Raw genomic sequence first — 14,358 nt, forward strand, 5'->3', positions numbered from 1 at the left:
CAGTGAATAACAACAGTGGGTTATTTTGATGACCTTCATTTCCCACAGAAACAAAACAAAACAAAACAGTGCCGTCAACATTACTGAGTAAATGCTGTTATTGAAATTACTGTCAGGGAACAGCTCAATTAGGCCCAGCCCACGCAGAGGATACTAATGGCAGATTCCATGGGCTCAGGTGGAAAAGATCTTTACCTTCCTTTGCTGCTCCTCTCCCCAAACCCAGTCCAGCTGGAACCCAAAGCAAAAGAGCAGGAGGGCAGGGAGGAAATTGTTTTTATCTTCCTTCCCTGCAAGTTTCTGAATCTGGCTTGAGCTAGAGGGAGGAGAACAGCTTAAAGAAGATGAGAGATAACAATTTTGATATCAGATTGTTTTGGAGTTTTTAATGTCTTCTAATAAGAATGGACATTTTCACCTGGAAATAACCAGAAGAGTTGTGCATTCTGCCCTAGGTATTGTCCAAGGGCAGGGAAGAGCAGGACTGAAAGAGAATGATAAGTAAAAACTAGGAGGTACCCCATTATGTGCAGCTGAAACATGTATGGTAGTAAGAGGATTATGATGGAACTAGTAAAAAGGTCTTTTTTTTTTTTTTTTTTTTTTTTTTTTTTAAGTAATCTCCATGCCCAGTGTGGAGCCCAATGCAGGGCTTGAACTCATGACCCTGAGATGAAGGCTTGAGCTGAGATCAAGAGTCAGACACTTAACCAGTTGAGCCATCCAGGTGCCCCAAACTAGTAAAAAGGTCTTTATTAAAGGATCAGGTATAGCTCACAGTAGCATTACCATATGGAGAAACAGAAGTTCTTCGTGGATTTCATTTGAGCACTGACTGGTCATGGAAGGAAGGACTAGACTTGGGCCTGTCAAACATGCTGGTGGCACAGGCATTTCTCACAGTCGCCTTTCTTCCTCTCTCCTGATCCTCACTCTCCTTGTGGTTCCTACACAGCTCCCTCTTTCTAGCTCCCCAGTGTCCACATCTCCCCCATTCTACCTCGGTAAACCCTGTCCCTCTCCAAATGAGTTTCAACCCTTTGGTTTCTTCCCTTGTGTTGCAAACTTGAGTAGCCAAGGTTCAGCCAGACCCTAAAGGAGATGCCCATCTCAGGCCTGTTGACACCAGACAAAAAGGTTGTGTTTCTAAGTGTGAGGGAGAAGATGGATCCTTGGTATGCAGCTTGAGTACCACCTGGGAGCTTGCTGGGAAGGAAGAATCTTGAGTCTCACCTAAACCTACTGAACCCAAATCTGAACTTTAACAAGCTCCTGTGGAATTCACATGCAAATTAGCATTTGAGAAGGAAAAATTTAAAAAGTGCTGATAACCAGTTTTAACACATACCCTGGATGATGTCCATGACATTGGGAGAGGAGCCCTAGGCCAGACACCACTTCCTACATCCCACATGCTGAGTGAGAGGCTGTGCATTCAAAAGAGTCTTGCCCCTCTGGATCATTCTCTGAAGAGCAACTTCTCAAAATCCATATGGTGATGATGATGATCATATTCTGTATGGGGGGTGGGGTGGGGGTGTATCTTTTTTATTTAAACATCTAAGGTTTCTGTAGTCAAATGCCCTCCTCCAACTTTGACAAAGTTCATGGCTGCAACAGATGTGTAACCAAGTCCCTAGCAGGGACCACAGCCCATATTACCTCACAATGGGCTGTGGAAATCCATTCTCTAGTGAAGTCCTCATATACCACTCAGTCATCTGCCTTCCAAGATCAGTAATTTGGAAGTGGCAGGTTGTAAGGAAGAAATTTCTGGGCACGGTTGGTGCCCCTGAAGCAGCAGAAACTGAAAATATTGATTGGACGTTTCTTCAACATTCCTCAGAGAATGCATTTCACAGAGTGACTAGTTTAAAAAACAAAACAGAACCTCTGGAGGGCAAAGTAACATTCTTTCAAATTCTAAATGTACACAAAGTATAAATCTGACTAATTTTTGGAGGGTTTTTTTTCTCAGTAAATATCAGTAAAGCCCTCAAGATAGCAATTGAGAAATGTTTTCCATTTGCTCCCAGCATATTTTAGCACTTTATTTTAGAATTCTGAACTTTACTGGGGCCTCCTCCCTAGCAACAAACAGCATTAAACCAACTGTATCAGAAGTCCCAGCCCTGAACCCCTCATACAGGATGGGAAGCAAAATATATCCAAAATCTACTCCAAGATAGATGATTCATGAGCACCCTTGAATCATCTTTGCTCTTGCTTTCAAGATGGCCTCTAACAAAATGTATGCCCAGAAGTAACAAGCTCATTTTTTTCTTATCCAAATTGCAATTCAAGTCTAAGAAGTGTATTCGTTTTGCATGAAATATTCTTTCCAAGAAGTTCTTCTCAGGTAAGGACGTTTAAACGTGCTTGCCTCGACAGGGAAGGCAGACAAATGGCTTTAGCTGGTCAAGGGTTGTATTTCTCACAGCCAAGGTATTCCAAATGGTTTCTTATTCCATGGGATCAATAAACAGCCAGGATCATATGCATAAAACTGTCTTAGCCTCACCAATGCTAACACAGACCATTTCTTGAGCTTCTCCCAAGGTAGAGCCTTAAAAAATCCTGACATCACTGAAAGATATGTACAGTAACAAAAGCAATAAAAAGTTGAAGATGAGCGAGACAAACTCAGCTCTGGACATGCCCTCAAGACAGTTGTTCAGTGCCATTCAGGCTTTCTTCTTATGCAGAAGAAACACAGACCAAATTTAACTCTGTCAGCAAGAACAAGTCCAGATTTCTGTCACAGTCGTCTTCGCCCCAGATAGGATCTATAAAAAACCAGCCGATGTGAAATGAATTAATGTAACAGGGCAATCACTGTGAGTCATAAAACCCCTTGAAGGACCCCAGACCTGAGGGGACCACAAAGATGGAAAATGCCTAAATGCCATGATCTCCATTTATAGACCTCCCTTGTGCTTGAGCATCCGGTGGCCAGGCTCGAGATCCACGCCACCCCCTCAGCCTGTCCGTGAACAACTACCAGCCCCACAGCCTGTTCATCCCTGAAGGGCCATCCTACACATGGGATCACATGTTTCCTTTTATACCCATACTTCCTTCTTCGGAACCGTGATAAAATTTGTCCATCTACTTCCTAGAAGGTTTTGTGGGAACATATGCTCTTTTCAAAACTAGGGTGACTTTTTCCTGTGAAGTTTTTGGAAGGAGGAAGAATCAGAACTAATCTGTCATCCTCTTTCCTCGGTGTGTTCTATCCCCTTCTCTTGATACTCCCTCCCTATATCACTGTGACTGAATGCAGATTGGTCTTAAGATCCTAAGTCCAGGAAGTTTGGTTTCTCATTGGGTTTGCTTCTTTCCAAACCCTCCCACCAAATGGCAGAGACGAACAACTGAGAAAACTAGCTTGGGCTTCTGCAAATATAGCCATCTGGCAACCATGCTTGTCCAGTCTTTCAGCCATGGAGGAACCTTCTTTCAGTATTGGTATTGACCAGTGAATTGAGTCCTCAGTGAGGACAGGAAAATATAAAACCCACTGTGGGGAAAAAAAAAAAAAAAAAAAAAAAAAAACAATAAATAAGAATGCAGAAGACCAGCAGTCACAAATGAAACACATCAACACGAGAGCATCCTTAGAGATCCCTACACACACGGAAAAGAGAATTAGAAATAATAGTATCCAACAGCAGATATTTCTTGAGTCTACTATATGCCAAGCAGTATTCTAGGCCCTGCAGGTAGAAAGAGACACACTTAATAGAAAAAGGCTGATGCTGACCTTGAAGACCTCACGCGTAAATGGAGATGCAGAAAGGTGAATGTATTCATAGCACAAAGGGGCCGGGAGTGGTTATTTAACAACACCAGTGGGAAGGAAATCACCTGAGAGCAGAAAGGTACCTGACCTTTTTAAAAGCAACCAGCAATAGTAAGAGGAATTTTTTTTTTATCATGTAGGAATATTCAGGGACAAACTAGCCTACCAAACCAGTGGTTTGGTAGCATAGTGGGTCTGTGAGCGGGCAGTAGTGTTAAGTCAAATTGACCCGAGTTTGAACCCAGGTTCTGACCTACTAGCAGGATGCCCTGAGCAGATCACTTAGCCTTGCTGAGTCTCTATTTCTGAATCTGTGAAATGGGGAGAGTATTGTCTATCTCCTAGAATTCCTAAGGGACAAAACACCATTATCTATAAAAAAAAAATGCTCATGACCAGGGTGCAGCACATTCTAGACTTTCAAAGCAACTTCTCTTCGTTTTTCTGTTTTTGGCTTTGGTGCCTACATGAATGAAGGACCACATTTAAGAGACAGAGTCCTGAAGGAGAGAAGACCTGGGTGGGTGTTTAACCCTCAACTTTGTATTTAAAAAAGAAACGGGGAGAAAAAGAATATAATGTAACTCCCCCAGGCATTGCATTAGTGAATGGAAAGAAGTTGCTGGTTCTCCCTTCGAGGCTGTCAGATCTTCAGGGATTTCTGAAGTCTTATCCATGAAAGTCAAGGCTGCTGACACCATCCCCTTTCAGCATGCCTGCGCAATCAATCCTGGCTCAGGGTAGCCCCTTGTACCCCAGCCCACTCCACACGTCGGGGCTTCCTATCGATTCTCTGTGTTGTTATTGCTCTGTGGGCCAAAGTCAGGATGGCTATGCTATGCTCAACTCCAGAGAGGCGGATCTGGGGAGCTGCTGCTGTCCTTCGGGGAGACAGCTGGGTGTCCAGCAGATCTCATAGGTAATTCACACACTGGAGTCATCGGAGAGCTGGGCCAGCACCCAAGGTGGCTGAGAAATGAGCTCCTTGGGGGCAAAGCTCTCCAGGCTTGTTCATGTAACAAAAGGGGAACCCTGGAGTTCATAGGGTCAAAAAGCAGCACTTCTCAGCACCATATACTAGGGTTCCCAAACTTAACACAGAAAAATACCCAATGTCCAGCTAAATTTGAACTTCCTATAAACCATGGATTTTTTTTTTTTCAGTCTCAGTAGGTCCCAGGTAACTTGTTGACTTATAGTAAAAAAAAATAATAATAAAAATTAAAAAAAATTGTCTATTGTTTATCTGAAATACAAATTTACCTGGGTGTCCTGTATTTGTGTCTCAAATATTTCATGGGATGTACTTATGCTGAAAAATGATCTGTTGTTTATCCGAAATCCAAATTTAACTGGGTCTCCTGCATTTGATATCTGGCGTAGCTACAACATACATAAATAGATGCATAAAGGGGACAGACATGGCTCCATCTGCTGTAACCCTGATGTCCAAAGCAGAGAGTCGCCCTTAGGACCAATCCAAACTTCTCTGTCTGGCATGCCAGGACTTCCACTATTTGCCCTACTCTTTGCCAGCCCCTTTCTCTTCTTTCCCAGTATAGCCATTCTGTTCTAGCCTGGACAGTCTTCCTCAACCCTGAACATGTCCAAAATAGCCTACTGTCCATCACACAGGGACATAAATTTGTAGTGTTCTTTCTCCTGTTCATGGATCCACATCTTAGCCATGTTTCACGACCTACTCAAATCTCCCCCTCCTCTATGTGTTCCACAATAACCCCTCATCAACACACAACCCCCGCCCAAGTCACCCTGAGATCTCCCTCTCTTGCTTGGAACTCAGGGAGCGTCTGCTTTCTTCCTCACTCATTTGGCGTTGAGTTGCCTCCTGAGGTAATTTTCATGATTCTTGGTCAGGTATGAACTGATGACTTTAACTCTACAGGGCAAGAAATGACTCAGCCCTTTACTCTTCTACATCTGTTCTGAGCCCCCATTTGCCCAGCTGGTGGGAAAAGTCATGCCAGTGAGAGTAGAGTGTAGGTTCCCGCCATAGGACCACACGTGATGCCCAGGCTTGCAGCGCGGATGCACTTAGGGACAGGGTGGGTGAGGCGTAGGGCAGGGAGTAGATGCTAACTTCAGTCAGTCTTCAAGTCTGACAATCCACGCTGATACACACAAATGTCAACTCCCAAATTACATGGTAGGTCTGGCAACACCTCTTTCCATGGGAGAATGTATTAACACGACTCAGCCTTTAAGATCCAGCTCCAAAGTATTATCTTTGATGAACTGTTTTCTGATTTCTTCAGAAAGAAGCCAACACCCTTACAAGTGCTTGTAGACCCTCCCTGACACTTCAGCCTCCCTTCCTTCTTGCTGCATCTCCCATCGCTTCCCCTTTGCTCACTCTGCTTCAGCCACACTGACCCCTTCGCTCTTCTTCAAACATGTTGTGCATGCTCCCCTCTCATGGTCTCTACCTTTGCTGTTCCCTCTGACTGGAATGTTCTCCCACCTCTTATTCACACAGCTATCTCTCCCTTGTCAGGTCCTTGCGGTAATGTCACTCCTCCATGAGGTAACTGTTGACTGCCATCTTTATAAACACCTAATCCTTCCCAGCCATCTCCATTCCTGCTCCTGCTTTAATATTCTCCTTAGCACTTATCATCAGGTAACACACTGGTTTTTTACTAGCTTTTCTATTTATTGTTTATTGACCCCCACACTGTAACTGCCGTAGCTCTAGTCTCAAAACCCATTACAAAATCTCTAACTCCACCTCGTTTATTTTCTGATGTCCACAGACTGCTCTCCCCGCCTCCCCCACCAGAGCCTTTGGTGTACTCTAGTAAGTGAACAACAAACGTGCCAGGGAATTGAGGCAAAAGAAGTGTGTAACAGTCCTTAATGTGTGGCAGGTAACCGGCAAATAAAATACTTGCTCATTTAATGAAAATTGAATGCTCCAAAAACACATGCACAATCACCTTCAAGAGGATGTCATCTCCCAAATGTCACCTCCCAGAATCTAATAGGTAATCTTAGAGCAAACCAGTGTGGACCTTTGCAGAGGGTAGAGGTATTATGGGGCATTGCTGTTTCTCCAGGAGAGGTGGAGTCAGTGTGTGGAGCCATTTATCTCCTGCCATTCCCTCCTTTCTGTTGGTGTGCCCTTTGCCCAGGGTCACACGCACAGGCTCCAACCAGAGTGGCTGGGTGCAGTCCTGGGAAGTGGAGCAGAGTGAAGTTAACTGGTCCCTGCAGGGATTGAACCCAGACTTTGGCCTCATTAGCACCAGCTGCCACCCACCAGTCACACACAGACTCTGAGAAACAAAGAGAAGACACAGGATGGCTGAGGCAGACACATGAATAAACCAACACACCCGTAAATAATGAAATATTTACATGAGCCACAGGGTTTAGCAAGACTTCATGAGGAGAGCATTGAGTGGGAAAGCAGGAGCATCGGTGTTCTTTCCTCTCAACCAGGAAAAGCAATGCCACCTCTGTGCATTTCAAAAGGACGCCTTAAGTCTCCTCAGTCTGCTAACACCAGCAATTTGCGGCTGTTGCTACTGTTCTTTGGATTACTAAAATACATTTCTTTCTGTTTTAAAAGAAACTAATTGCAAACACCTTGGACGCAAAGAGGCTTAATTTTCTCCCAGTTCAATACCTTTGTTGATGAATAAGAAAGGCCCATAACGCTATTTCTTAAAAGCAAATAACCAACTCTTTCTCCTGCCTCCGTCTGTAGGAAACTCGTGGCTTCCAGAGCTGGCTGTGGGTCACGAATCATTCAACAAACGAAAGGGAGGGTCTTTGGACTCTCTGAGAGGGAAGGGCTATACTTTTCACTGCCCATTTATTTGCCTAAAAGCTGTTTAGATAACATTGCCAGAGCCCTGAGTAGGACTCTTAGAGGTGATTTTCTCAGCCACATCCTGCTTGCAGAGACTGAGACAAGGACAGAGGACAGCTACTGTATTTGGGAAGTAAAACCCTGGAGTGGGGAGGATGAGAAGAACATGGGCGGAAAGGCAGGGAAGACGAGCAGTGAGGTGATGTGATGGTGCTGCCCCAGGCACTGCTTCTTGGTGGGTGGCCGAAGACACAGGCTGCTCTGCGTGTGTCCCCTCAGCCCAAGGAACCGCTGTAGGTTTGCCAGCAGAAGCTGTACCCCAGGTTAGAGACAGAAGAGGCTCTCCATCTCCAGTGATCTGAGCCCAGGTTCACTCCCAGGGAGGCAACACCCTGCTCTTCTGGGTGTCATCTGGTCCCTCAGCAGCCACTCAGGAAACCAGGTCCCATGTCCCATGGCTGTGGCATTACATCTAACTCCCAGGGTGGAGAGCAACTTGGAATGAATGAGCTCGGCAGTGAGGCTATGAGGCTTACAGCCTCCGCTTGGCATCCGGGCAATTCCAGAGCTTGGCAAAGGCAACAGCGCTGTCAGTGGGGGCTGAGGGAATGGGCAGCACCTTCGGAAGTAAGGTGGTCATAAAGGGAATCTGAGGAGATCTTCAGCGTTTGGGTCCAATACAATGGATTTCTCAAAAAATTCTTCCTACTTCCAAACTTAGTACAAAGTTGCATCCCAGAACAATTTTTTTGAAATCTGTTGCCATTCCTTTTTGGCTCACTGGCTTGCTTAAATCCAAATCAGGTCAGAGCTTTGCCTGGAAGGATTCTGCTACCTTCCCCCTCTTTCAGCCCCTGCTGTTCTGCTCGTTTTCAATCCCATATTCCCGAGTCCTCTCGCTATAACCCAGGCGACACCTTTTTTCCTTTCCCACCTAGTCCCTTCCCTCACCAGAGGATGAAAATTCTCCGAGATTACCACTGGGGACTCAGGTTGCAAGATTGTGACTTTGAATGATATACACAAGCCTCAAGAAAGATTGCTCAACCTGTCAAGGTAGCATTTGCAATTAAGCAGACTCCCTTGGGAAATGATTCTGAGCCAGGATACGAGATGGGGAGAACGAGACTCGGCGGCGGCCCGTTCAGGTTTATGGTCTGTCTCTCCTCATCACCGTCCAAGTGTTCCTTGAGGCTGGAGCACTTCGCTTTTCACTTGCAGAGTCGGGTGGTAGAAGGAGGGCCCAGAGCAGCGGCATGGGATCTAAGCAAGATGCTGCCTCAGTGCCTCAGTGACATTTTAATGCACTGACGTCTAAGACTTCCACAGAACCCAAGAGTAAGATGAAAAGGGGTTAGGATCCATTTAACAATGTCTTTCAAAAAAGTGATAGCATATGCATATTTTCCCAGATAAAAGATGCATTTCCCACCATTTTCCACAGACCATTTATTATTCAGTACTTGAACACAGCTAAGGTAGGGGCGTGTGGGGTGTGTGTGTGTGTGTGTGCAAGCATGTGCACATGTATCAGGAGTTATGAGGCCAAAGAATGAGGCAGGAATATGATCTGAAAAAAGTCTCCAGCCTAGCCCCACAAATGCCCAAAACAAATCAGTACAATGCAATAGGCTATTTTAAAGATGATGGAGGAACAGAAATCTCCCTGCCATCATCCTTCCTGCCCTTTAACCGTTCTACCCACAAGACCCATTGACGAGCTTTTTCCAGGAGAAATTTGAAATTCATTTGGATCCCCCGCCTCTCGTCCTATTTTATCTACATGCTAACTGTTCACTCAAAAATAAAAGTAAAGGATCACGCAAGATGCATGCCACTGCCTTTTATACTTAAGGATGAAAAGCTGGCTATGAAGGAGGCTAATGTTGTTATTTCAGAGAGATAACCCCGGTTGCTATGGCGAGGAATCTTCTGTCAATCACTCTCATGAAGTTGGCTCCTCTTGCGAGAACAGCTTCTCTTAGAGCTGCGGTTTGAATACATTTGCCACTGAGCTTTGACTCAAATGTGTAACTTAGTGGACAGGTCTCTGTTTTATCAATTGGAATATTGTAGACTTTACAGGTGATGCCTATAGAACGCAGCTGTGTGAAATTGTCTGCCTTTGGAGTGGGCCAATTTCACCACCAGGCTAGATACTCTTCCATCTCTGAAAGAGTGCGTAAGGATTCAGGCAAGAATAGAGCTAACGGTGACCACCAAAAGGAGTGGATCCAAAGAATATGTTAGGATATGTGGTGTGATTCAGTTGGTAAGACAGGAGTTCTTCTTCATGGATTAGTTGATTGATTGATTTTTTTTTTTTTTAATTTCGGTAGTTTTGATCTGTGGTGTTCACGGCTTAATGATCTGCCTTTCCCGCTGAAATTTATTCAGGCAATAATCCACAAGAAATTGGTTGTTTTCAGCAGTTTATGACTTGTTATTTAACATTTAACAGAATGGCTATTTATTTTGGAAACAACCAATTGTGAGAGGTTTATTGCTATTGTAAACCATAATCAACTGCTTGTATCATTACTAGTTTTGCAAGAGATAAAATGGGCAGCTGCAAGGGGAAAATTGTTGAGTAGCTTTAAACATTTGCATTTGCCATCATACCGGGGAGCTACTTCACCTTGAACTTCGCCTTGCATTTACAGCGACTATGCACTTGCCTTCAGTATGAAATATTTCGCATTCTGGTTAAAATCAGATCTAAATAAGATAATGCTCCAGAAGGTCTCTGCAATTTTTTTTTTCCCAATTATTTACATGGAAAAAGAAGATACGATTTGGATGAGCTAGGACAATGCTGTAGATTACATTCCATTTATCCCAGTATCATACCACAAATTAAGTTTCATCGCTTTTAGAGAAACCCAAGTGTTTGAGTAATTTATTCCACCAAACCTCCGAGACTTCCTTCTGTCACCGGGGTTTCTGCTTTGGCTCTCGCAGGCAGCTCCGCTGTAAGATTCACTGCCATGACTAAAACCGAGAACATGATTAGATCTCTGAGCGGCACTCAGCCTGGAGCCCCAGCCAGCTCCTGTGGCCCTAGACCAGGATTTATAGAAGACACCATGTGCATACAAGCCACACCAACTCTCTGGGGCAAGTTCGGTCTGAGTTGTTTGGAATTTCTGGAGGGAACCATAGAGCCCAAGAGCTGAGGCCATGGAGGGGAGTGAGGGCCTCAAGGTCCCCAGTGGATGGGGGCCCCGGACAATGAAATGTTGGGACAGAGGGCAAATCATTGTGTCTCTCTGAACCTCAGTTTCCATTCTTAAAAATGGAGACAATAATAATAATGCCACCTTGGGGCGCCTGGGTGGCTCAGTTGCTTAAGTGTCTGTCTGACTCTTGGTTTCCATTCAGGTCATGATCTCATGGTGGTGGGACTGTGGCCTGTGCTGGACTTGCAGGCTCTGTGCTCAGTGGGGAGTCTGCTGCCTCTTCCTCTGCCCCTCCCTCCACTCTCTTTCACTCAAAAACATATACATAAATTAAAAAAAAAATACCACCTCTCCACTATGAAAAGTTTTTCCTGAGAGACAAAGAATGGGATAATATATCAAAAAATACATTATGAAAGGGTTAAGATACAGCACACTGCTATAATTATAAACATTTTATTTTTAGGTATTCTGTATGTCTGCAAGTAGACTAAACCAGTTAAACAGCCACGAAGATTTCGTTTCAATACATCTGATATTTAAAGGTTTGTTTTGCAACAGGACTTCCTCAACCAGAAGTTTTTCCAGGCAGGAACCTGTGTACAGTAATTTCTATTTCAGAGAGAGGGTGGTAAGAAGAGGGGTGAATTTTGATCTCCTGCCTAGGAAGGAGGAATCCATTTTCTTTCTTTTTTTTTTTTTTTTAAGATTTTATTTGTTTATTTGACAGAAAGAGAGAGACAGTGAGAGAGGGAACACAAGCAGGGAGAGTGGCAGAGGGAGAAGCAGGCTTCCCGCTGAGCAGGGCTGGAGCAGAATGAAGGGCTCCACCCTGGAACCCTTGGATCATGACCAGAGCTGAAGGCAGATGCTAAATGACTGAGCCACACAAGCACCCTAGGAATCCATTTTCTGATGGTCAGCCCCCTTCCTGCTCCTCCAACATATGTCTGCTGAGGGTGTGTTAGAGCTTGGGGAAGGGGGCATGGTTTTTATTAGTAGTAACTGCATTCCAAACCACAGCCCCCAGAGGGGTTTTGAAGATTCAAGGGACACAGAGAGAGAAGGGTGACAGGCAAGGGAGGAGGGACAGAAACAGATGCACAGAGAAAGACGCAAATACGCATAGAGACAGAAAGAGGGAGGGAGGAGGAGGTGGCTCTGTGGGTCCTCCCAGGTTGTTGACTGAGCCCTCATTAATAGCCGTATGATGTGAACAGAAGGGAGGAGACAGGCCAATGGAAAGAAAACTGGAGAGTGTATTTTTTGGGGGTGGAATTGCTGCAAAAAGCAAAAATCATTTGCAAAAATGACAGACTTGTAATTAAAAAAAAAATCCCTCCAAACCTCCATGGCTTAAACCAAGAAGTGTAAAGTGGTGTGAGGAGGTTGGCAGCATCCTCCTGGAGAGAGTGGGCAATGGAGACTTAGCAGGGCTGCCCTGTGGGCAGAGGGCTGGGGCTGACGGGATCCAGAAACCACCCCCAGGCTCAGCCCCTTCTCAGCCCTGTCCCCCTGGAAAGGGGACCAAAGCCATACTATGATAGGGATGCCAAGGATCCTTGATCTTTTATTATCCTGCAGATTTCTAGAGCAAAATCACAGTAATAGCCATCTTGTACTTAGCATTTATCATATGCCAAGGGGTGTCCTAAATGTTTTTCATGCATTATCTCATTTATTCCTCATACAACCCAATGAGGAGCCACTATTACTGTTCTCATTTCACAGAAGGGATCACATCTATCTGACCATATTCTTAATTGTCCTGATATATATCATATTTAAGGAATTTTAAAAGAAAAAAAAATCCCAGAACTCTAAACATCTTCACACATGCAACCTATTTTTTCCATAGTTCCAATTATAATGAACTTACACCCTAAACTCCCATTTATTTCATACACCATCATGTCATCATTATTATACTGTCTCCCTTACCCCCTGAGTGAAAAGTATTTGGCATGAAAATTACCTGACTGTCCTACATCAGGTCCCTGGGGGTCTGCATTAGATCTGTGTCAACCCGATGAACGCTTGCTGGGTACTTCAGTAAGCCAAGCACTGCACCAGTCCTGGGTAAGCACAGAGCCCCCACCACTAACACGTGTCTCCGCATGAGGCAGCCTCCGTCCCTCCCTGGGTTGCAAAGCACGGTCCAGGTCCTAGAACCATGAGAATGATGGGGATACTAGATTCAAAGTTACTTTTACTTTTGTTTCCCTCTGAGGCAGCCAACAACACGCAGCATATGGAATGTAAACAAGACAAAGAAGCAGGAGGGTAGTCGGGGGGTTCCCCATACCTCCACCATTTCTCCGAGGGTATACCCAGTGTTTCCTGGTCCTGCCCGCTGGTATGGATTTGCGGTCCACCAGGATGGAGAAGCACAGAACTGCTGGCCCATTGCCTTTGTACATCCAGGCTCATCAGCCACCAGAAAGATGGATGTGGCCAAACAAGGCAGTAATCCTACCACTCAACCCTGAAAACTCAAGGTCGTAGGCTGGCATGGTTCAATGGAGCTTTTTGCAATGTTGAAACTATTCTGTATCTTTGCTGTGCAAAAGGGTAGCCACTAGGTTCAGGTGGGTATTGATTACTTGATATGGAGATAGCGCACCTGAGAAGACAAATTTATAATTATATTTAATTTTAACTAAATTCACATTTTAACCGCCAATATGGCCATTGGCTACCATATTGGTCAGCACAATTCTAGGGTTTGAGATTCCAGGTGGGCCAGCGCTGGAACAGTCTCCCCTCACGTGTTCAGTTCTCCCATTCACACATCTAGGGACTCTCTGTGGGCAGACCTGGGTTCTGTCCTTATGTTCTTACACAGCCCTGATTTTCATAGTCATTTGACTTTCCTTTGCTCCCTGTGCAAGTAGCAGGAGGCAGGAAGAAGAGCTGCATGAATCACACAGGCTTTTCCTTGCAAGAGACAGGAACTAACTCAGGCTGATTTTAGCAGAAAATAAACTTATTACAAGGATACTTAGAGGTTCACAGAATCACCAGGAGGTCATGAGAACCAGCTTCAGGGTCCTACAGCCAGGACAGTGACTTCAGCCAAATGCGGAGTTCACAATCTCCACTACTGATAGTGCGACATCAGTCACTGTGCGCCACCAGTCAAGGTGGGTGCCGGTGCTACCCTCAAAAGGTCATCCTTCTGCAGCCCCTGCCAGGACCTATGTTGTCATCGTAACTCCGGGGCAAGTTGGTGCTGTCCGGGTCACCTGCCCACCTCCCCGTTGCAAAGGAGGCTGGCGGATCAAGGAGCTGCCCTTTTCAGCTTCTACAATGGTAAGGAGGATCCACGTCAGCTCAGGGAATTCCACAAAGGGGCTAGGAAGGGGCTCCGATGTTCAGTAATGAAGAGAATGGATATCCATCATGACTGCTGCATTGCCCTTCTCCAAATCTCCAGGGAGGCCAGCAAGACCTGCAGTTCCTCTGATTCAGTAAAGCCTGTCTGTGAATCTAGCCAGGCCAAGCAAAGACTGTGTAGCCAAATTTCCTTGAATGGGCCACCG

The sequence above is a fragment of the Enhydra lutris genome, unplaced genomic scaffold (genome assembly GCF_002288905.1).
Source record: "Enhydra lutris kenyoni isolate GAN:26980312 unplaced genomic scaffold, ASM228890v2 scaffoldscaffold15, whole genome shotgun sequence".
Taxonomy (NCBI): domain Eukaryota; kingdom Metazoa; phylum Chordata; class Mammalia; order Carnivora; family Mustelidae; genus Enhydra; species Enhydra lutris.